A 23,428-nucleotide genomic window follows, 5' to 3' on the forward strand; every position below is an offset into this window, starting at 1 on the left:
AACATGTCGGCCGAGTAAAGGTACAACCTCTACATCCGCGAGGCTTGATGTGAGATTTAATTAGCAAGTCACTGAGAACGTTTCATCTTAGTTATTATGTTAAGTTCTGACAGATGTTCACGTTTCCAGAACCGCCTTTTCCAGGGCTGCACGTCGTAATATTCTATGTTTAGAACTTCATCAAAATCAAGCGAGATCAAATGACTCAATGCCTCATTTCTACACACTCATCACCGGCTTGATAATTACGCCTAATGAAAAGCGATTAGTAAATATGATCGACTGTAAATAAAATTTAAAATAATAATGGACATGTAGGCAAATAGCATAAAACCCATATCTTTGTAATCTGATTTACAAGTGACTTTGGTAAATATATCAGCTGAAAGTTGAACACACATCCTTTAAAGACAGACCGTGAGATTGTTAAATATTGGATTGCAACTAAAACTCTCTATAATTAGCGTTTGCGAATATAGTACACATTACTCACTCCTATTAAAAATATTTGGACCATTCCTTCGTTTAAACAAATTGCTCATCTTTACTTTCTTTTATTTGATTACAACGTGTGCTAAACAGAGTAACTACCTGTGGTGATGAAGATGAACAGCTTTTGGTAAAAGGTCAACTTATTGACTAATTTGAAACTAATTATCGGCTGCAACATTTTGATTGATAAATAAAACAGCTCTGTTTTGAAACTTTTTCGTGCCAGTGGTTTTACGTTTCATATTAGAGAATTAACCATCAGAAGCTCAAGAATAGCAAATCTACAGTTAGTTCGGTCTTGAAAGAGCTTTATTAATCCAAGTTTTGCAATAACTGTAATATCTACAACTGTGGTTTTATAAACTAAAAATTTGGTACGACTAAACTATGGATATTAATGGAATAAAAAAAAAGCTGTAAGTATTTAAATAACGGTGAGCGCAAGGCAAACAAAAAAGTATGAGCACTAAGTTCTCAATAGTAATAACGGATAAAAATCATGTAAAATGCACGAATTTTAAAAACGATATCAATATATTTGAAGATACAAAAAACTATTTCGCGAGATCGTCTTCGGTAAAAATGAAACGAATTTTTCGGTTAACAGTCGCCTTTTTTGGGGTTAAACCGTTAAATGTAAAGCGATGGTCTTGCAGATTTTTTTGTAAAAAATAAATTTTCTACAACTGTTAAACATTTTTCTCGTATTTTTAATCGTATTCACAACGTTTTGAAAAAATGAAGGGAAGAGCCATTTTTTTTTAATATTTTTTCTAATGTTTGAGATGAAAATTTGAATCGGCAGTTTTCCTGGGGTTATTGAAAATTTGAGACTTAAACTTTCAGCTTTTTTTCTAAGCAATTAGTGAAGTACTAGTTGAATTAAAATTAATTTAAAGTGTAAAGCTCGAAGCTATTATTTCGTTTTAATTTTGCTTCATAATTTTTTGGGTACAGAATATCAACACTGAATCAAAAATAGCGCTCAAAATTTATGAGACATTTTTCAAAAATATCTTCAAACAGGTCGATTTTATTTTTTCAAATCCTATTATCCGTTCACGATTGTTTTAAATTCTCAGCAGGCGTTGATATATTTTTGTTAGGTTGGCCTCAGGTCCTGTCAGGTACTGTCTTTATGACGTTGTCTTGTCAAAAATTCGCTGTGTTGTCAGTTCTACTGCTTATTAATTTAAAATGTCGAAAATAATTTCTGTTGATAAGAAAGTGTGTATCAAAAGATGCTTTGAAAGATGCAAAAAAGACAGACCCGACTTTTTACCTAATGATAATGAGTAGAATAACAATAAAAACGTATTCAATTATTTATTTAAAAAACGAAGCATACTGACAACTTGGTTGTCATCAATTATAACCCAAAATAAATTTCTTATGACAACTCACAGTACTGCCAAATAAAATGTCAGATTTTCATAGATAGTCCGAATTTAAAACAATCGTGAACGGTGTATACAATACCTACATTTTGACACCATAATGACATTTCTAACATCATTTGTTTTTGAGTAATGATGTCATTTTTTGACAAGTGACATTTTTGATTAGCGCTTTACATAATGCACATTTTTATCTTTCAATAAAAAAAATCGACCTGTCTTTGTATTTTTTTGAAAAATGGCATAACAAAGATCTGAATTTTTTGCGTTACTTTTGGTTCAGTCTGTTTAATAATTTTCGTGGTCTTTAGTGCTTTTAGATTAATCTTTAGCTAAATCTTAATTGTTTAGTTGTTTCTGATTTAAATGGTTTAAATTTTATATTTTACATTGAAAGTATTGTTTTTTTGTTAGGGCCTTTAATGAGTTCTTAGTAAGATCGAAATTCTCAAAGACGTGGCAAAATTTTTACGATAACAGTATTTTTATTTTATTTGCATACTAAAAAGGTTTCTTGAAAAATTGTCGTAATTAAGAAAATGTACTCGTTGATAATCTTGATACCGGCTGAATATTCGCCGCACTTATTTCCATAAAAAGCTGTGTATAATTATTGCTACTTGGAAATATACGGGTATGAGACTACGGGCCACCATTTGTGAATGCAAGAGAAACTTTGTTCATGAATGTTGAAAATGTGTGACTATTATTTTTCCAATCTATTATTTATTTTTTTTATGTTACAATTTTACTATCAAAGCCAGTATGCAATTCATTAATTCTTGGTCTTTCTTTACAACTTTCTTTATATTATCTACCTAACTAAAGTTTCAAGTGCTTAGAGCCGGAATGAACCTGTGAATGCGTCGGAGCAAAGGCCACATACGTATCCATATCCAGACTTGCTATCAAATCCTATTAGAAGAACAGAGATTTAAAAATATAAGTTATTGTCTAAGTGTCCTGTATTTATGGAACAAGTCCTCTTGGTATTTGAGGTATGCGATAAAATTTAATTAAATTAATATGGGTCTTAGTCCGGTATGGTCGAGAAACCAGTTGGATAGACCGCTGTGCGTGCTAAAGAATATCCGATATTACCTCGAGATAAAGCTTGCATATTTACAATTTAGGCAGCGTCCAGGCGTTATGACCGACATAAGTCACGGTAGTAGTTTCCAATCGCTGTACGAAGTGGACCTGTTGTCTTTGCACAAACGAGGAAACTCACAATGTGTGTGTGGCTTGTAGTAACCGAGAACCGGTGTCAATAACCACCGCTATGTTATGAATGCAAATTTGATTGTGCTAGGGGTGAAAGGTCAGATATAGCGCAGACTCTTCAAGCTATTTGTCACTTTTCTTGACCATTAAAGATGGACCGCGACCTCGATGACATTTTCTGGAGACATTGTCACGAAACCGACGCTATTTAATTTTAATAGCTGGAACTTTACAAGCTATATAAAGATAAATAACGGAATGCTATGATGTATACTGCCTTGAACGCGAGACAAATAGAAGGTAATGTTACAGGGATATTTAATGATCTGTATAAGTTTTATGAGCGCAGGCATTTTTCAATATGCGGAAGGCTAATAAGTAGACACCGGGTTTTTAGGAAGTTAAAAACCTTTTTTAGGAAAAATAAAAACATTTTTTATTAGAATAAATTCCATTACAAAAATAAACAGCACGAACTAAGTTTAATCAAAAACCTAAAATTATCTGTTACACAAAAGAGCTATAAAGAAGTTAATTAACTGTTGAACCTAAATATTGTTCTGTAAATAAATATTGCTGTTGTAAAATTAGTTGTTTTTCTGTAAGAATTTATCTCAACCTAGAAAATGAATTCCCTGTATCGAAATGCATTATAAATATTTTGAAAAGTTAAATGGAACACTTTATCTTTTGTTCTTGCTTTCAAAGATTACGAAATTGTCTATATAAAAACATAATTCACATTTCAAATGACCAAGTTAATAACTGAAAACATATAAAGATTTTTTACCTAGTTTGGTACATTTTTGAGTTTTGTGATGTAATCTTTCGAATCAATTGGGTGTTTGCTGAAAAACTCTCGAAATGTTTGAGTTTGAACACGAATTAATTGCGAGAATCAATTTTTATCAAAAAAAATCAGTCCACAAGTGTAAAGAAAACTTGAAATTCTTTTAGAAAATAGCAGAATTCTAGATGATTTAGCTGACATTTAGAAATTAATCAAACAGCAATTTTTGTTCAGTTTTAAACGACTTATGATTGGTCTGTTTTACAGTTGGGAGTGCAATATTTCTCCGATATCCAATGACAAACGTTTCAATCATCTTGTAATTTTTTGTGCTTTAGATAAACAAGTAGTAGGTGATTTTTATTATTTTATTGGTTAATTACTCATTTCTGAGACAAATGAGACATTTCTGAGACAAATGAGACACCAGTGAACCGCCTTAAGGGTCGGTCTTTCTCACAGAACGGGATTTCGCCTTAGATACGAATAAAATGGTCGATTCTGCTTAGTTTTTAAAATAATTTGATTTTTTTGACAAAAACACACTTTTTTAAATTTATTACACAAAAAACAGGAATCCTAGAAAAGTAGGATTTTCACACAACTAATTAAAATCTTCACTGTCAGTTTGAAAAAATTAATAATTATAATATGGAATTAAAATAAACAAATTTTTAAAATTAACATTGACGAACACTGCAATTTTGACACTTTTACGTAAAGTATTTTTTTATCCCAGATACAAAAAATGATTTAATATAGCATTAGAGAATGTATATTTTTAAAAATGAAATGTTCAAAAACTGACCAAGGAACTTTAACGCTAGGAAACTAAAAACACAAAAAACTAAAAAATATTGAGACTGAAATTTTGAAGAATTAAGCGACTGAAAAAATAAAAAAACTGTTGCACTGGAAAAAAGAAACGTTAATAAATTGAAACATTAAATTCTGAATAAAAAACCAATACACTAAGAGACAGAAAAGCTCAAAAACTTAAAATCTGGAATACAAAACACTAAAAAAAGCAGTAAGATTAAAATTCTGTAAATTTAAGTGACTAAGGAACAAACATTAATAACTTAATAAGATAAGCTGGTAAAATCACGAAAAATTAAAAAATTGAGGGAATTAATAATAATGAAACTAAAAAGTTTAAGCCTGAGAAACAAAAAATTTTTGATGTAAAATAACTATTAAATTAAAAAAATTGGTGTATCTATTGTTTTTAAACCAATTACACGTACAAGGTAATAAATAAATTGAAAAAAGTATTTTAAATTTAAACACGTTGATTTTGAGGTTTAAGAAAGGTTCTGAAAAATTGCATGTTAGGACAGTTTTCCAAAAAAAAATTGGAGTTTGGCAATTTTTTGTGGAACAGTTCGTGTTTCGTTACTAACGAGTACCTATTACAATTTTTTTGCAATTTACGTGCGGTACCAATAGTGCATCATAATTAAAATGCCAGCAATCGAACCAATAAAAATCATTAATCATTGAAGGTTAAGCTGTAATTAATAAAAATAAAAATACCGACTCATCAGACAAATTAGTGTGAGGCTTGAGGAAAGTGATTGATGCGCCTTATCGGATCAGAAAAGCATTCTGATTTATCAGCGCATTTATTAAATCAGCTTAATTAGGTGCCTTGTAATGTGAATTAATTAGTGTCCATTGCGTGTAGCACAAGAAGCCTGCTGTAGGTATGGACACTAACTACTTGTACTCTTACACCTCACAGACCTATGCCGTTGGAATCAATGACTAGTAATGGATTGTCGATAAATAAAATTTAGTGCCACGGAGTTGATTTCAATTAATTGCTTGTACAACGAATGAGTGGAATCTAAAGCTGATACGGCCTAAAGTTTAACACACAACTTCCTTTCTCAGCTGACGCTCCGCGAATCCTTTATTTATGAAAAGCCCGCCTTCTGAATCGGATTATGACTGCCAGAGAGACTACCTAATTAATTAGCGTTTTTTAAAGCTTCAGCTTTCACAATGAACATGTATTTTTTGCAAGCGTGGAAGTTGGCAGGAACAAGAGTCTAAGCCGACAAAGCGGTTCCCTTTTCTGGACGTCCACATTTGGTGATCCAGTCGAACTACTCCTGAATTGTAATTTTATAAAACACAATTAACTTTTACTTGCGAATCCACTAAAAGGACAAACACAGCTGGTAACATGGCCACGAGTGGAGCAAAAAACTGCTTCAAAATTAATGAAAAAAGGATGAAGACATTGAGCTTTTTCCTCAAATTTGGTCTTTGGCTCGTAAATTAAAAAAGGTTCCTGGAATGGCTTCCTCATGTGTGTTTACCTTTACCTGTGGTAGCTAAAGGCGCGGCTAAGTTGATGTTGAGCGTGTCGCACGGCAATTAGATCACATCTCCGTGCTTGTAATATGAATAAAGGCATCGCCCACGAATGCTTGTTTATACTATCAAATCTTGCAGGTAGGTAAAGAGATCAGCGACTCGTCTATTGTTTAACTCGCTTGTCATCACAGATTTAATATAAATGAGATTAAATCATTCATTTGGACTTGCATGAATTATTAATAATTTGTTTTCCACAAGGGCTGCTGACAGGCTTTGACTTATGATGTTTCGTTACTTCCATTGTTCATACAGCTATCTAGTGCATAATACAGGAAACGTAATGTTAGCTGTCTCTAAACATTTCTCAAAAAATATCCCACGACTGCGAACAAAAAAATTGTTTTTTTTTTTTCATAGTGTGTTTGGCAGAAGAGAAGCAGCTTCGCCAAAAATAAGTTTTGTATACAGTGAAATCTCCTATAAGCGGACACTGACGGTGACGTGATTTTTGTCCGGTTAATGGAGGTGTCCTTTTACGAGAAACAATAATGTCTACATAAAAAGGAGATAGCTGCATGATTATAAGAACTGGTACTACAAGAATAGTTATAAACTATTTCTTGGGAAAGAAATAATATTTTTTTATAATTTACTATATCTTGTTCATCAACACTCAAGATGTCAGAAATGTCATTCTTCAGATGCTTTAAAAATTCGATTTTCTTATATCGTCGCCAACTCTTTAGTTTTTATCCCGATAATTAATTCAGAAAGTAAAATATAGACTGTTTATAAAGGAGTGTAGGATCTCAGGTGGTTCTGGAATTTGAATTTTCCGTATTTATTTATTTTATTTCTATGAAATTTCTGAAAAATACCAATTTTTATCTACCAAAGCAACCAGTAAAATCAATTTTTTCATATACCAACATTGTTTGTTTTTTCTTGAAAGATGCGACAAACTCTTAATACCTACTACGATCCTACCTACATTCATTTATGGACACTGTATTTTGATTAAGTAGGTTTATAAAGCAAATTAAGTTATTGGATCAATATTTTTAATTCTTTAGTTCTCAAAAAAACTTGGCTTTTCACAAACGTTTCCACTGCCAGTTCATCTTTATTTTTAACAATATATGCTGCTTGGGTTTCTTCTATTCCAAGTTTCTTTGCAAAAATTTTGTATACTCGGTACATTTTGTGTAAACTAACCCAGAATTTATGATTTTTCTTAATATTAACCTACGCTTTTTTAGTTTTATTTGCCATGATAACGCTGTATAAAAGAATAAAATGATGTAATTACTAACGGATACACGTAGACGCTGCAAGACTTAGTGTAAACAAGAACTAGTGCAATAAATAATGCACATAATTTAAACCTCTTCTGATGACTGAATTTGAATTAGTTCAATACTGAAATCGTTCATGTGATTCCCCGAATTTTCTGACGGATTGTCATAATAATAACTACTTAATAAGGCACGCGTTTATGACATAATGTCCGTTTAAAGGAGAGATTTTGTTTTTAAGCATCAGAATTACGTTGTCCTTGTCCGTTTATTGGAGAGTCTGCTCAAGAGAGACAATACCACTTAAAATACATTTGCTCAAAGTAGGGTCAACAAAAATATTCGCTTGTCAGAGGAGTCCGCTTATAGGAGGTGTCCTTTGAGAAAGATTTTACTGTATTTAAAAAAAATATATAAAAAATAAAACCATTACGCGAGTACTGAAATATTGAGGGGCCTGAAAAAAGCTACTTTTTTTAGTCATTCATTTCTGAAACGCTTTGAGACAGTGATTTTGGTTTTTTGTTTTCTAAGAATAATTAGAGAAATCAGTTGAACGGAATAATTTTGTTAAATTATACCAACATTTATTATTTAAAAAATAAAGGAATGGTGATTTTTTATCAAATTTTGTGTGATATGTGCAGTTATTTTAGTGACATTTAGTACTAATTTACTTTATTTCTCTTGTAAGAAGGGACCGGATTTTTGTAGAAACTATCGAACAGAGCGATTTATGCTAGTTGTTAGCCATATTTGCATTCAGAAACATATTTTAAAGTGTTTTTAATTTTAAGAAAAATTAGTAAATTTATACGAAATATTACCAAATTAACACCAAAGTAGCAAATAGTACTTATAACCCAGTTAAATTTAAAACTGTTAACAAAAGGTTGCTAGGATTTTAGTGGCTTATTAGATAAATGTATCGAAAATCGACCAAAATTAAAAAAATCAAATATTAAAAAATCCAACTAATTGACTTCTATTATACTTTTAACAACTCGAGAGGATTGTAAATGCATAGAAAAGTCTATAAAGCTTTGCTAGAGTAAGTTACGGTTTTTTTGTTGACGAATTAAGTATGTATTATATTGTTACAATGTGTTCAAAAATGATTGTTCATCAAGTCGACTGTGGAATTTAAATTCAATGTGCCGCTTTGTTCAAATGACTGTTGTAGTCTGAATAATGTCATTTCTGTCAAATTTTTGAATTCGCTTTTTACTCACTTTTTTGCATTTTTCACGTCTAGGGTTTGTCTTCATTTGTATTTTATGTTTCCGTGATTTTTGTTGTTATGTACTCTTTATAGTTTTTAGATTCGAAGCCTTTTTGCATCCTTTTGACGGATCTGTCACTTCTCATTTTAAATTAAGCGGAACATTACATTCAAACTTCATAGGTGACTTGATGAACAACCATTTTTGAACACATTGTATTAAATTTCTTTATGAAATGGTCAACTTAATTTTAAGCAAAAAATCCAAAAATGAAATGTTTTTTATATAATAGACGAAAAATTGGATTTAGGTGGGTGCTGTTGACAAATTTTTCTTTTTACTAGTGGTGTATTATGATATGAGAAACAAATTAGAACCTGTTTGACTGAGATTCGAGGAATCGGATGTAGAAGGAGAGTAAAATAATAAAAAAATGTATGCAGTTTATATGGTGCGATTTATTTATTATTCAAAAAAAAGTCTGGCACATTATATCACAATGTCAGCAATTTTGGTTGCATGTTTTTTCGGGCGTTTGGTGATTTAACGACAGTTTAAACGATTCGTTTAATTATCTTATAAGATAGTGGTTCCGAGTCACATTTTACAGTCCATCAGAATGGAAAATATGTCCGATTCGATCTGAAGCAATTAAGAATCATTTAGTTGGTGGGACAACTAGTCGCCTCCACCACGCTCTGATATCTGTAATCAGAAGAAGAGGTGCCAGCACACATCATCAGGGCAGGTGACGTTGCAAAGGTGTGCCTTATTGGGTGGCCCGGACCGCCGAGCATCTCACACGACGATCAAACATTCTCATTTACACCTGAAAAATGACAGACAAATCGTAAAGCCGTTTTTTGTGGAATTTGAAAAGTAACAGTTTTGCGGTTGTTTAATGTATGCAGAGTGCAGTTTCGATTTTATGGCACGCCACTAAATTAACGGAGCGCTTTGTCGGCGGTGCCGTCTAATGCCGGGCCCCAATTTGCATTTTATTCAGTAGAAATTTGGGTCAGTCGGTCCTAAAAAGTGAATTAGTCCGATGCATGCTGACGAAAACAGTAAACAGTCGTAAATACTAAAGGAGGTAGAAAAGGATGCCTCTCCGGAGCGAACCGATATAGTATCGTGGAAGTTGCCCATGCCATAAACAAGAGCCACGGCTATAGCACTAAAAACTCCAAGGAATTTAGTGTTGTCGCGTAGACGACGATCCTGTCTCAGATGTAGCCCTGTAAATTATTATGAAACGCGATTATAAACAACCAAAAAACATTGTCACATGTTTAAGTTTTGGAGATAGAATTGTTGGAATTTATTAATATTGGTGCGGGCAGATGCGGTTTTATAGACGCTGCTCCTTGTCCACATGAAATTTTTGATACAATCTTAATTTATTATTTTAGAGTACTGCCGTAAATAGATTCGCTCATGGGTGGAAGAAAATTTGATAGCCCATTTAATAACCACACGGCAATAAAAGAGCCTAATTTATTGTTTCCACGGAGAAATAATGAGTCTGGAGATTTTGGATCCAAAGCATATTATTATTTCGGATTAAATACTCACGATATATTTACTGCTGTCCCGAAATTGTGTCAAAGGTCATCGATCATTTTTGGCACCATTTATCAACACAAGTATCTGTTAATTCGTCATGAGGTGTGACGCACTGGTTTGCTATGATCGATCAGCCAAGTGCGAATCTGTAATCTTATTCGATTAATAGGGACGTACCGTTCCCATAGATTTAGTGTTCGGTATCGACCCGGACTCAGCAGGGAACCGGCCGTTAGCCCAAGATAGAGTTAAGCTGAAAAGCATCGTCGCCTTACACATTTGATGGGTCACATTTGCTCTTTGATCTTATCTTACTGTTATTTATATTAAAGCTCGCGCTCTGAAAGCTTACGGCTGAAATTAATGATAGTCGTACCGGATTTTAAAATGATAATATTTGTATCTATATCAAGGTATTTTTATATGGAAACAAAGTAGACGTAATTAAAATTTATTTGGCAGACCATATTTAATGCCTATGCAGCAAATATGAAAAACATTCATAATTTATGGACCACGGCTGCAGACTAGTTTTTAATTTTCTTGTTAATGATAGTTGGACAAAACTTGAGATAAAACAGTTTGTCACCGTTAAAAGTTTCATATTTTGCTTTTACCAATCAAGATTTTTTTATTTCTGCAAAAATTCTTAATAAACGAAAGAAGTACCACTAACGAATTTTTCTGTTAAAATAATAGTTTACGTGCTTTTTCCGAATATTATGCAAACATTTGTGTTCAATCTACACTATCCGATATACGTAGGCAGTTGTAAAATAGCGTGATAAAAGCCTGAAGTTTGAAAAACTTTTTGCCATTAATCATTGGACAAAGTAGGTGGTTTACGTTATTATTACACTCTTAAAATTATTAAATTTAGTGATTCAAATGCTGTTGCGCAAAATCAGCTAGGTCCTATTTCGCTAACAAATTTTTCAACTTTTCCTTTTAACTTTCACCGACTTTCCTATTTTGCAAAATTATTTTCAAATAAAAATAAGTTTTCAAAATGTTTGTGTTAGGTTTTCAAACATGGTATAAAATGTACTTAGAACTGATTCAAGAAATTATTACACTCAAGCGACAATTCTAGTGAAGATAAAATTCAAATAAACAGATTAAGAATAATTTGAGTAAATTTGTAAAAGTAAAAAAAAGCTTACACACAGGCACAGCTTTTACCAGTGACATTCATTTAGTCATAAAAGTTCTCACTTTTGCAACGTTTGAGAATAAAGCACATTCTATTCTCCCTCACAACAGCAAAATTGTTTAAAGAAAGAAATATACTAACAAAATTGCTGCTAGTATTAAAAAATGAAGAAAAAGATGCGCAAAATCGCTGAAAGTGCACAATTTGTGATATTTTATCAATTAATGAATTTTTTTTTCTATCTTTATCCTAACTTCTTTCTGTTAAAAGAAGAATTTTTGTAATTAAGTCTACAATGTTTTATTATATTTTATAGAAAATACATCGAGAAAAATAACACAATGACCCAATGCACGATAGAAATAAATAAATGTCTATTAATATACAGGATGTTTTTTTGTCAGGTAATGCACATTTTTAATCATGGATTAAGTATTAAAGATAAACCGACCCATATTTTTATTTTTTATTTATTTTTTTAAAGTTTTGTTATAGAATTATTAGTCTTCAAAAGTTACCCTAAAAACTCAGATTTTATTTGTTATTTTTGAAACTACTTTTCCAATTTTTATAAAATTTGGTATACAGTAGTAATCACAGATAATGCAAATTGTGAGGTTCGGAAACATTGTTAAAGGGAGCTAAGAGGGCTTCTTCGACATAAATTGTTTCATGACTTTGTGGCACAAATTAATTTGACTTTTTTGTTATTAGAGTTTGAAAGTTTTTTTTGTAATACGACCTTACCATTTCACATAAACTCAAAATACTGTGATCTTTGTGCTGGTATCGACTGCACTTTTTTACATTTTACTGTTTTACTGAAAAACAGTACATTTTCCAGAAATTATAAAAGATAAAAAAATTTTAAGTTGACTGGGCTTTCAGATTCTAGTAATACCAAAACTAAGTTGTTCTACAAAGTTATGAAACAATTTATGTTTGCAACAATTTGCAGCCCCCTTTAACAATGTTCCTCATCTTAAAAATCCCTACAATATGTGTACCAAATTTTATAAAAATTGGATAAGTAGTTTTAAAGATAAAAAATATAATCTAAATTTTTTTAGTAACTTTTGGAGGTCAATAATTTCATAATAAAACATTTAAAAAATAAAAAATGGGTGAGTTTATTTCTAATGCTTAATCTATTGTTAAAATACCTCGCGAGATATCTTCTATATCTTCTATTTTTTGGTGCAAAGTTTTTATATTGGTATGAAAAGTAAAAAAAGGAGTTTTTTAAAATTTAACCACATTCAAAAACTTTTCACTTTGTAGATTCTACGTGTTTACAATTGTCAGTGTGGTAAATGTTCAGAAAAACACTTTTATAAAATAAAATTTTTTGCATATTAAAACTTTATTTTACACAATCGCGGAATGGCTGAAATTATTTAATAAAGTTTTTAATTCTGTCTGAAATGGTCTCTCATTTCATGAGCATCACGATACCTTGTTTTAACGTCTAATAAAAAAATATTTTTGTTTTTTTAATAAAAAGCGTCGATGAAAAAGTTAAACTCAAAAGGGTTCAGTTATTTTTAATTAATTCCGCTCTGTAAAAAGTATGCACACTAATGTAGATAACAATTAAACACGGTCTTAATTTAAAACTATTGCAACTGCGTATAATGATCGAGAACTCAAAACTGGCAGTAATTGAAACCATTTGGCGATCATTAATTTACAAGTATTGAATGTGAAATAATGACGTCTGTTGATTCTCGTCATTTCACTTGTTGTTCCAGAACCGTCGTCTCATTTTTGCCGCAATTACGAACAAATTGCCACCGCGAGAAATCCGTTTACAGTTTGTTTTTATTGCAAAATGAAATGCATAAAGCAACATTAACTGCAATAAAATACGCAAACACCATACATATAATTGTGCGCTACCGTATAGTTCAAACGTTTTAGCACCTGACACTTATTTGTTTGTCGAGAACATAAAAGCAGTTTGCTTTTTTGTAAACACAACCTATTAAACTTTTTTCAAATTGGTCCAGTAGGTGTGTGCACACTGTACTCCAAGAAATAATTAGATAACTGTACTTGGACTTATCTACATGCTGAAAAACGTTAAATTCAACCCCAGATTGGCGAAAACAAGGCTAAACTTTTCCAGAAAGTGATTTATTCCTCTGGTGATTGGAAGATTAGTGAGTTTACTTTAAAGATTAGTTCACTAATAATGGGAGACTGACCACTGTTACAAACCACTTTAGAGCGATTTATGACTTCGATTTGCAGCGGGTTTAGGAAACCTCGTTCAAACCGAACGAACGGATTATTGTAGTGCTCCCAGAACAGGAGAATTGTCGCTACCTATTGTAGAAATCTGTTGTAAATCAAATAATGCCACAGAACAGGATGTGTCATCATGGGGTTTTTATGACATGTCGCTTCACCTCACGATATGATTTACAACTTTTTCTGCATAATTATTGACAGCATTTCACGGAGTTACATCACTTAAATCAGACTGTATTATTGTTATTATCTCAGATTAAATAGCAGGACTATTTTTAGAAAACATGTTATTTGGTTGTAGCCGAAAACGATAATTCCCGACAGGGACACAATGAATAGCAATTTATTGATTCAAAAATATGCAAATTTAATTAGACTTAGAAAGATATAATATGCTAAAATATTGTCTCAGCTTTGAGTTTTTTTCGAAAAGCCATAATTAAAGCTTTAATGGAGTTTGATTGATGAAATGGCTCTCATGACCCGTTTCCAGGGATGGATTGATCACTTATTTATTATTAACATATTTTTTTTAGATTATAACTACATTTGTTAAAATATTGCGGTAGGCTGTCCTGATAAAGTTGTTTTTTCAAATAAAAATTTTATAGCATATTTGGACGCAGCTTTTATTAATGATAATTTTGATTTAAACTTGCAAGGTCGATTAGTTTTTGGAATAATTTGACTTTTTTGACGAAATCACGTTTTATTTAAAAATTTATTACACAAAAACAGAGAATCGTAGAAAAGTAGGACTTTCACCACTTTAAAGGAAAATGTTCAAACTTAAATCTGCTCCAATTGTTTAGCACATTGCTGTTAGGAACATAGAAAAATTAAGAAGTTTGTCAAAACATGAATAACTTGCAGAAGTTAAATGGAACACCCTAATTTTTGTTCTTGCTTCTCAAAGATTATTAAATTGTCTATCAAATGCCTAGAGTTATTTCACTGTAAGTGGCCTAAGGATAACATTAAAGTTATTGTTAGCTGAAAATTTTACTTTTTGACTACTGAAACAATAGTAATTTTTTTTTAATGTTTAAAGTTAAAAACCTCTTGAGTAAGCAGCAAAAGACACTTCTGTTAGTGTTTTTAGAGAGACAATTTAAATATCTTTTATGTGTTCTATTTAAAATTTTGATCTTATTCAACTTGCAACAAACCTCTTCATTTTTCATCGTCTTGATTGGCTAAAAAAATTAAATATTCTTTAAGTTTGAACTTTCTTCTTTAAAGAGGTGAAATTTTGATAACCTTATTCTCTAAGAGTCAAATTTACTCGATTCAAATTTGTGATTTTTCGACTTCTGTAAATGGCATGCTTGAATTTATGTTCACCAATGGTACATATTTTTTTATGTAAGTATAAAAAATTAAAAGAATAAAACAAAAAAAAATAAAAAAAGAAGAAAACAAAATAAAAAGCTATTAAAGACGTTGAGAGTATTCCACAAAAAGCTTTATCTTTTTGTTTTTGTTTTATTTTATAAGGAGTAACTGTTTATTGTTATTTTTTTGTTTATATGTCATATTTTGTATTTTTATGTTAATTATACAAAAAAACTATAAAAAAGAATTGCCGCTTATAAAATAAGTCAAAAACAATAAGATAAATGCTCATTATATTTAATTATTAACATTTTTGTTATTTTATTATTTTTAATTTTTTTTTTCTTATTACCAGACAGACGAAGATGTGTGCTATCTAAAACAGTGAACAAAAACTTTGGTTGTCATTAAAAAAAATTAAGAATGACATTTTACTTTTTGACTACAGAAACAATAGTTAATAATTTTTTTTAATGTTTAAAGTTAAATATCTTTTGAGTAATCAACAAAAGACACTTAACTGTTAATGTTTTTAGAGAGACAATTTAAATGTCTTTTATGTGTTCTATTTAAAATTTTGATCTTATTCAACTTGCAAAGAACCTCTTCATTTTTTATCATCTTGATGGGATAAAAAAATTAAATATTCTTTAAGTTTGAACTTTTTTCTTTAAAGGGGTGAAAGCTCTTCTTTTCTAAGATTCTTAGTTTTTATGTAATAATTTTTTTAAAAGCATGTTTTCGTCAAAAAAAACAAATTATTTTAAAAATAAAGCAAAATCGATCAACAACAAACATCACTGCTAAAAATATCGGTTGTTCGATTAAAAAAAACATAAGTTTGTGTTATAGCTAATTTCGGAAACACTCTGTATACTTGAAAATAATTTTAGGTGAGTCAGACTCTCGTAAAAATAGATCAATAAAAAATTGAAAAAAATTGTTGGTTACTTAGGGCAGGGATGTAAATAAGCTTTATATTTTTAGCGACGTTTCGATTTAAATTAAATCATCATCAGGCTTCAATATTGATAGGTCTTGTTTAAAGGAGACATGGCACGAGTGCTCCGATAAAAAAAGATCAATAATAAACACATCGCTGGGACACTGTATATTTAAATGAATTATTTTTTGAAGGAGATATGATCGAGACAAATCTAACGATTTAGAAAAATTGTATTATGGATGTGTTTCTGAGGAATTAAAGGCTTAAAAATTTTGGAATAAAAAAAAGTGCGGCTTGTAATATTAATTCGCCCTCCATTATGCCGAGAAATTAATTTTTATTATGTGGTAGAGAACACTTTGTTCGTTTCTCAACGTGCCCATTCACAGATAAATATGATCGGTTGCCGTCAAACTTTTTGCCGCATGTCTCCAGCCAAGTCACAACATGAGAAAATACTGAGAAATGTTGGGAATGATTATCGGGCGGTTAGAGGTAATTGTATTTTTGACAGTGACAGAGCGTGGACAGTTAGGTGACAACAATGACGGCATTAAGGCAAGGCACCCGCCAGGACAGATTAACTTTGCTACTGTAGCGGTTTGCCCCCCTGCTGGGCACTTGGGATTAGGCTGAGCTTCTTTTAATGAGGGCACTTTTAGCAACTATGGCATCGAAATATTTTTATGAAATTATCGCTGTCTCGCACGAGCGGTCCTTTTTGTCCGCTTTTCTGTAAAAACACACATTGTATCCACACATGTGTACAATGGGTGAGTTCCTTTGAAAGTTTAGCTATGGTTGTGCCAAGAACAGGGCAGAGTGGATGCGTGGTTAATGAACGCTTGTGTACGAATAACAAAACAAACGATACGGGAACTTATCGCACATCAACTCCTTTATGGAGAGGATGGCCGCAACACGAATTACACAATGGTCCGGTAATGACCAAGATGAAGGAAACATTATGAGGTTTTGTAACGCGTTAGATGTAGCGATAACTGAAATGTGCAACTACAAAACGCACTGCCTCTATTGCGATTATTGGTTATCTGATTTGACACTCAATGCTACGGCGACATATGTTGCACGATGCCAATAGAATTCGTATTATTGTTGCTGGCTACACAGCGAATATTATTAATTAATTTAAAACGGAGGTAATGATCTGTCCATCAATTAAGACATATGCTTCACGCAGAGGGCAATTTAAACGTGAGAGCAAATTTCTAAAATTGCTCTTGTGACCCTTCAGAATCTTTAGAATCTATAGCAGCCAGTAAAAAATTCAGACTGAACCAAAAGTTCAGTTATCTTCTTTTTTATGAGTCATTTTTTAAGAAATTTTTGAACAAGTCGTTTTATTTTTTTATGGTTTATTTTGATACCATAATGAGATTTGCGATGTCATTTATTTTTGAATAATGACGTCATTTTTAATTTTTTTTAAAACTTACATTTTTGATTAGTGGTTTAGATAGTAGGTACACATTTATTTTTTATGTAAGTATAGAAAAATCAAAAGAATAAAACAAAAAAATTAAAAAAGAGGAGAAAATAAAATAAAAAAGTTATTAAAGACGTTGAGAGTATTCCACAAAGAGCTTTAATTTTTTGTTTTTGTTTTATTTGATAAGGAGTAATTGTTTATTGTTATTTTTTGTGTCTATGTGTCATATTATGTGTTTTCATGTTAATTATACAAAAAAACTATAAAAAAACAATTGCCGCTTAGAAAATAAGTCAAGAACAAAAAGATAAAAGCTCATTATATTTAATTATCAACATTTTTGTTGTTTTATTATTTTTTATTTTTTTTTTCTTATTACCAGAAAGATGAAGATGTGTGCTATCTAAAACAGTGAACAAAAATTTTGTTTGTTTAATAAAATTAAGAATGACGTTGGAACTCAAAAACAAATGACATTATAAATGTTACAATGATGTAAAAATGTAGCATTAAAAAAATAAAATTCACTTGTTCGAGAATTCTTTTGAAAAATGTCTAATATTGCTATGAATTTTGTGTGCTACTTTTGGATCAGTCTCTAAAGAGATTTTTCTTAAGGGTAAAATTTAGGTAATGCTTAAAAATTGAGCAATAATTCCTACGGTTAAAATAGTAACGAAAGAAAATTCAAACACGTTTGCATCTTGGTGACTTTTTGTATTACATATTAGTTAACAAAGGCAATAAGTATTTCTACGTGAAAAATGGAATGACTTGTTCTTATTTCTGTTTTACTGAAGCTGAATCAATGATATTAAATCACCCACCATATGATAGTTTCTTCCACTGTCTTTACTACAGTCTTTACTACATAAAAACTTGTCTAGTATGTAAAGTTATATTAAACTTTACCCTCACGTTTCTAAATGCATTCTGATTAAAAAAAACAAAATTAAAAATTTTCGGATTAGTGGACGAAATCTACTTATATCAACTTTTATCAACTAAATTTTTTATTGCCAACAACTAAGTTAGGATTTGGATGATTATTGCTACACAATAACGTTATTAATTAATTTAAATTGGAGTTAATGGTCTGTCCATCAACTGTGCTTCACGCAGTTGTCAGTTCAAATGCGCAAGGGAACATAAATCACATTTGTAACATTTGCTTTTCCAAATGAAGTTATGATTTTTTTTTTCTAAAGCTTTGTCACATATTATTAATTAATTCCACTTCTTAATTTTTAGATATTTATACTAAATTTGAAAACAATTAAATATTTTTAGTATGAGGAAATGTATTAGGTGGTTTTTGGACTCAAAAAGCTCACTCAAAAAATACAATTTTCTGGTAACGTTTTGATTGTAATTTAATCTTCTTTTTGACTGTAAAACCCAAATACCTTAACATCAAGCAACCCGTTTATAAAAAAGAATTGACAGCCTGAAGACGATAATTAAAATCGAAACGTTGCCAGAAAATTGTATTTTTTTGAGTGAAAGTTAAAAAAAGAAATACCTTTCCCTTATGTTGAAACTAAACAAAATGGACAAAAACACACTAGAAATCAATCATTATGCTATGAAACGATAATTTAATGAGAAATATGAATACATTAAAAAAATAATGTGGGGTACAGAAGTTAACAAAATAAATTTGTAGTTCCAACTTTTTTAAAAAATAACTTAACTTTCAGAATTTTTAAAGATTTTTTCAGCATTTTTAAAGATTTTTTCAGTAATCGACACATGTTTCTCAACAATGTACTACTGAATGTGTGCTGTAGTTTTTGAGCGCCCTGTATATTATAATAACAGTTTTTTTTTGAAGAAATCAATTTCGATAATTGAGATTTTTAAAACTTTTTAGTAACAGGATGTCTCAAAATTGGCGAATTCGGCGTTCAGAGCATTGTAGAGAATCGCTACAGTAGTCTAAAGGTAGAAAAAAAATAAAGATTCAGGGCTTCCCCACAAAAATACCTGCATTATTTTAAAGCTCCATCTGTTCTGCGTTTTCTTTTAATGCAGGCTAAAAGTTTCAGTGTTTATTCTTATTTATGGAGAGGATCATTGTGAAGAATAATAATGTAAAACAATTTATCAAAAAATAGTTTTATTTTGAAGTATTTTTTTTAATATTTGTAATTTGCCGTTTAAAAAAATAAAAAAAATAATTACTCGAGTTTTTTTTTCATTATTATTTTCCGCAATAGTCTACAATTCTACATCATAGATAACAATAAACACTCAAATTTTTAGTCTGCATTTGTAATTCAAAGTACACCTGAAGTGCACATTCAAAATCTACATTCGGACAACTGAAGTCGTTCTCATACGCTCTGAACTCGGAATTTTCAAATTTTGAGACACCTGTGTGAATCAAAACAATCAAAAATTTAATTTTGTTATTTATTTTTGAGTGAAAGTATAATAAAATCTGTTTGATATGAATATCCACCCACACGTTAGATCGCCGATAGCCGAATGATAAATGCCGCGACTTACAAATAGCCAAACGATAAATGGCTCACAATAACATATCTGTAATACGCTGGCTGTGAAATTATTATTCTGCTCTTCAATTTAGTTCCTATATAGTTCTATGCGTGTAGTGCTCAAATATTTCACGCCTTTGTATATATCACCTTCCTCGTTATATACTTCACCACGAGATGATATAATAGCCATCTGAAATTTATGTACAACGCTCTCGCGTATTCCAGTTCTGCTCTAGTACTTGCACACACCATATTAATTTTTCAGCGAAATATCTCGTATAACAGGTGTGATAGGTTCGGCTTTTTGTCGCCGTAACCAAACTCTCAAAAAAGTTGGTCCGAATATTATAAAATTTCAGATTTATTCGAATAGTTTCGTAGCACATATCGTGTTACGATTTTCTGGATCGCTTGTTGAATAAATTACACTTCTCATATCCCACACACGTACAATTAGTAACAAATTAGGTGCTCGTGATGCAGACCAAGAAAGTATTGTCACACTAATATCCTACGTGTGCATTATTGTAACTCTTGCTTTATAAGGACGGTCATTATCTTGTTGAAAAATGTCTTCTGAGGCACAGACTCGCAACGTGCTCGCAGCACTTGTTGCCTAATCAACTACATCTTCCCTCATCCTTGGTTTAAAAATTAAAGACAGGCAAACAAATCTCACTAGTTTAATTAATTACGCTTTGAAAGCTCCAAAAGGCTTGCAATTTCTAAATTCGAACTTTCCACACGGATTTGTAAGAAAGGCAGCTCAAACAACATGGTTTACAAATAAGGGAAAATGATTGAAACACTCCATGATATTTTTTGTGGTCTCTTGATTCTGAGACAGAGGTGATCTCCAACTGACACTTTTTCTTTGAACAAAGGTTTTCCAAGATAAAATCTGTTTGGGGGTTGTAAAGTTAACGAGGAACAAACATTCCCCAGGAGTGTAAATGTGGCTAAAAATTTGTGAGCGTGACAGGAGTTGCATAAAAGTGCTAAATAGGCGAATCATGATGAAAATTTGATCGTCCTACGGTCTAAATAATAGACATTGTGCGGACACTTTTATTGCGTGTGGCTTTATATGGAAAACGACTCGGTTAATTGAAGTTATTAGGTACGAGAAAATTACATGAATTTCCGCATATCACATTCTTTTATCGCTCAAAACAGCCCGTAGTTCGTCATGCTCTGCCCTGAACTGTTACACTTCTTAAGCTTTAACCACGCATATATTTACATAATGATGCATGACTCGACTTTTATTTTGCCGCCGATTTCAGCCGCATTTAATGGTTTTCTCCACAACGAATAACTAATTGATTAACTTGTTGATCTCTTTTCGCGTTGCTTCAGAGAAATTCGCGTATGAATTTTAATGACATTTAGCGCGCCTCAAAAGCAACTTGTAATTTAGTTTTTTAAATGCTTCAGATTGTTACCTGCTATAAATTAACTTCAGACACCGCAATATAAGCCGGATCGATCAAACTCGTTATTGCCACTGCATGTGTGTTTACACCAATTATGTTCAGTTTTACTTTTGCAAAAGTAATTTTAAATTAGCTGTTAAATGGTGGGTTGAACGTCTTCCTGTCCACGATTCGGTCGACACCTTATTTTCACCGCTAAATTAAATGCGGCTTAATTCCGGTTTAATTCAACCATAAATCAGAGACGCAAAAATAATAAATGGGGATTTTCAGAGAAATTGTTCCACATGTTTACTTTAAAAAACCCTGAAGCTCTTTTGAAATCAATGCAGATTGGTGGAGGGACTGTTATGGAAAAGGTTTGGTATTTAGTTATTGATTTTATCGCAATTATTTAAATAATTATTATTTTTATTGCAAACCTTCTACATTCAAGGTTGGAACTAGTCGTTCAGGCAGTAAAAAAGCATTTGATTTATGCAAAATGATGGTACCATACGTGTTTTAACTCGTTTTATATTTTAATTCAAAGGCTGATCTTATAAAATCATCTGAATTTTAAACACACTGCATACAAGGTCGCTGAAAAGTGCGAAAATGACGATTGGTAATTTTTTCTTTTTGAAACAGAAAACAAACTCAAATTGTTACGAAACAGAAACACCAGTCGCTCTTTTGATGTCATAAAGTTATAAGATTACACTAACAGTTTTTGAAAATACCGGATAATCAAGAATTACTGAGTTGGCAATAATGAATTTTATTTTTATTAAGTGATACAACTGCAAAGAATTTCCGATTGTTGGCTATTGGTCATTGACATCATCACTTGAAACTTTGAGTTTTAACGGAATTTTAAATTACCAACTCAAACGGTTATACAGTGTGTCTGTTTTTCGAGCTCCACTATGGGGATCTCACTTATTATACGAGGTGGGTTAGATTAAGCATTTTTATGCTAAACAATTATCTGCAAGAAAATTTGATGTCATTTTTAGTTTTTGAATTATTGAAAAAAAAAAGAATTTTTTTTGTTTTTATTTTTTCAAGCGAAAACCAAAAGAACTAGACCTTAACTAGGACGTTCTTGAGGCACTTTTGTACAGATTCAGGAATCTGAATCTGTCATCGTATTTTCCAAGGCGTTCTTGATGTCGGAGTTCCAACACTCAATTTTGTTTTTTCTTATGAAAGCCATATTTGCTTTATGCATTTTTGAAAAGTGTTTTTATTTCTGATTACAATGATGTATCACATGATATGATCGAATCTTACATGCTGACCAAAATAAAATAAAAACATTTTTGCAGAGTGCTTTGAAAAAAATGTGAACAATTTTGTTTTTAAACAAACTAGATTTTAGAAACTTAATTGAATTTGAATCTGGAAAGCAAAACAAAACAAGACAAAGTTATAAAAATTCTGCTCGCATATTTAATAGAACTGTCAAAATTTAGTTTGTTGAACAACATTTTTGACATTTTCCCAAAGCACTCTTTGCAAAAACGCTTTTTTCTTAATTTTAATAAGCACGTAAGATTTGATTATATCATGCCATATATCATTGTAATCAGGAACAAAAAGACTTTTCAAAAATACAAAGGTCGAATAAGAAACACCAAAGTTGAATGTTGTTACTCTGACATCAAGAGTGCCTTGGAAAAGACATAATGGCAGATTTAGATGTTTTGTAAAAATGTGCCTGAAGAATGACCTACTTAAAAACGTCTAATTCGTTTGGTTTTCGTTTAAAAAAATAATAAAAAAGAAATGATTTTTTTTCAATAATTTAAAAACTATTAAAGACACATCAAATTTTCTTTCAGATAATTGTTCAACATAAAAATACGCATCTTGGCCCTAATTTAACCGATCTTGTATCTCTTATAATAACTGAGATCTCCATGGGGAGCTCGAAAAACGGACACTCTGTATAAAAAACAGATAAAAGAATATCTAAATAAAGTAAAATTAAATGAGATAAATAAAGGAAAGCTCCAACTGTCAGACTTTTTACAAAATACTACTGTTAAAAG

General features: G+C 31.1%; 1 long non-coding RNA gene across 1 annotated transcript; it reads right to left on the reverse strand.

Moving 5' to 3' along the window:
- Positions 1–9,215: 9,215 nt before the first annotated feature.
- LOC107397539 (uncharacterized) lies at positions 9,216–11,463 on the reverse strand. Its single transcript, XR_001574625.2, has 3 exons — positions 10,325–11,463; positions 9,835–10,274; positions 9,216–9,777 (listed from the first exon to the last, which is right to left on the reverse strand). It is a non-coding gene; the product is annotated as an uncharacterized LOC107397539 (long non-coding RNA).
- Between the last annotated feature and the right edge of the window lie 11,965 nt (positions 11,464–23,428).

Source organism: Tribolium castaneum, chromosome 1 (genome assembly GCF_031307605.1).
Source record: "Tribolium castaneum strain GA2 chromosome 1, icTriCast1.1, whole genome shotgun sequence".
NCBI lineage: Eukaryota > Metazoa > Arthropoda > Insecta > Coleoptera > Tenebrionidae > Tribolium > Tribolium castaneum.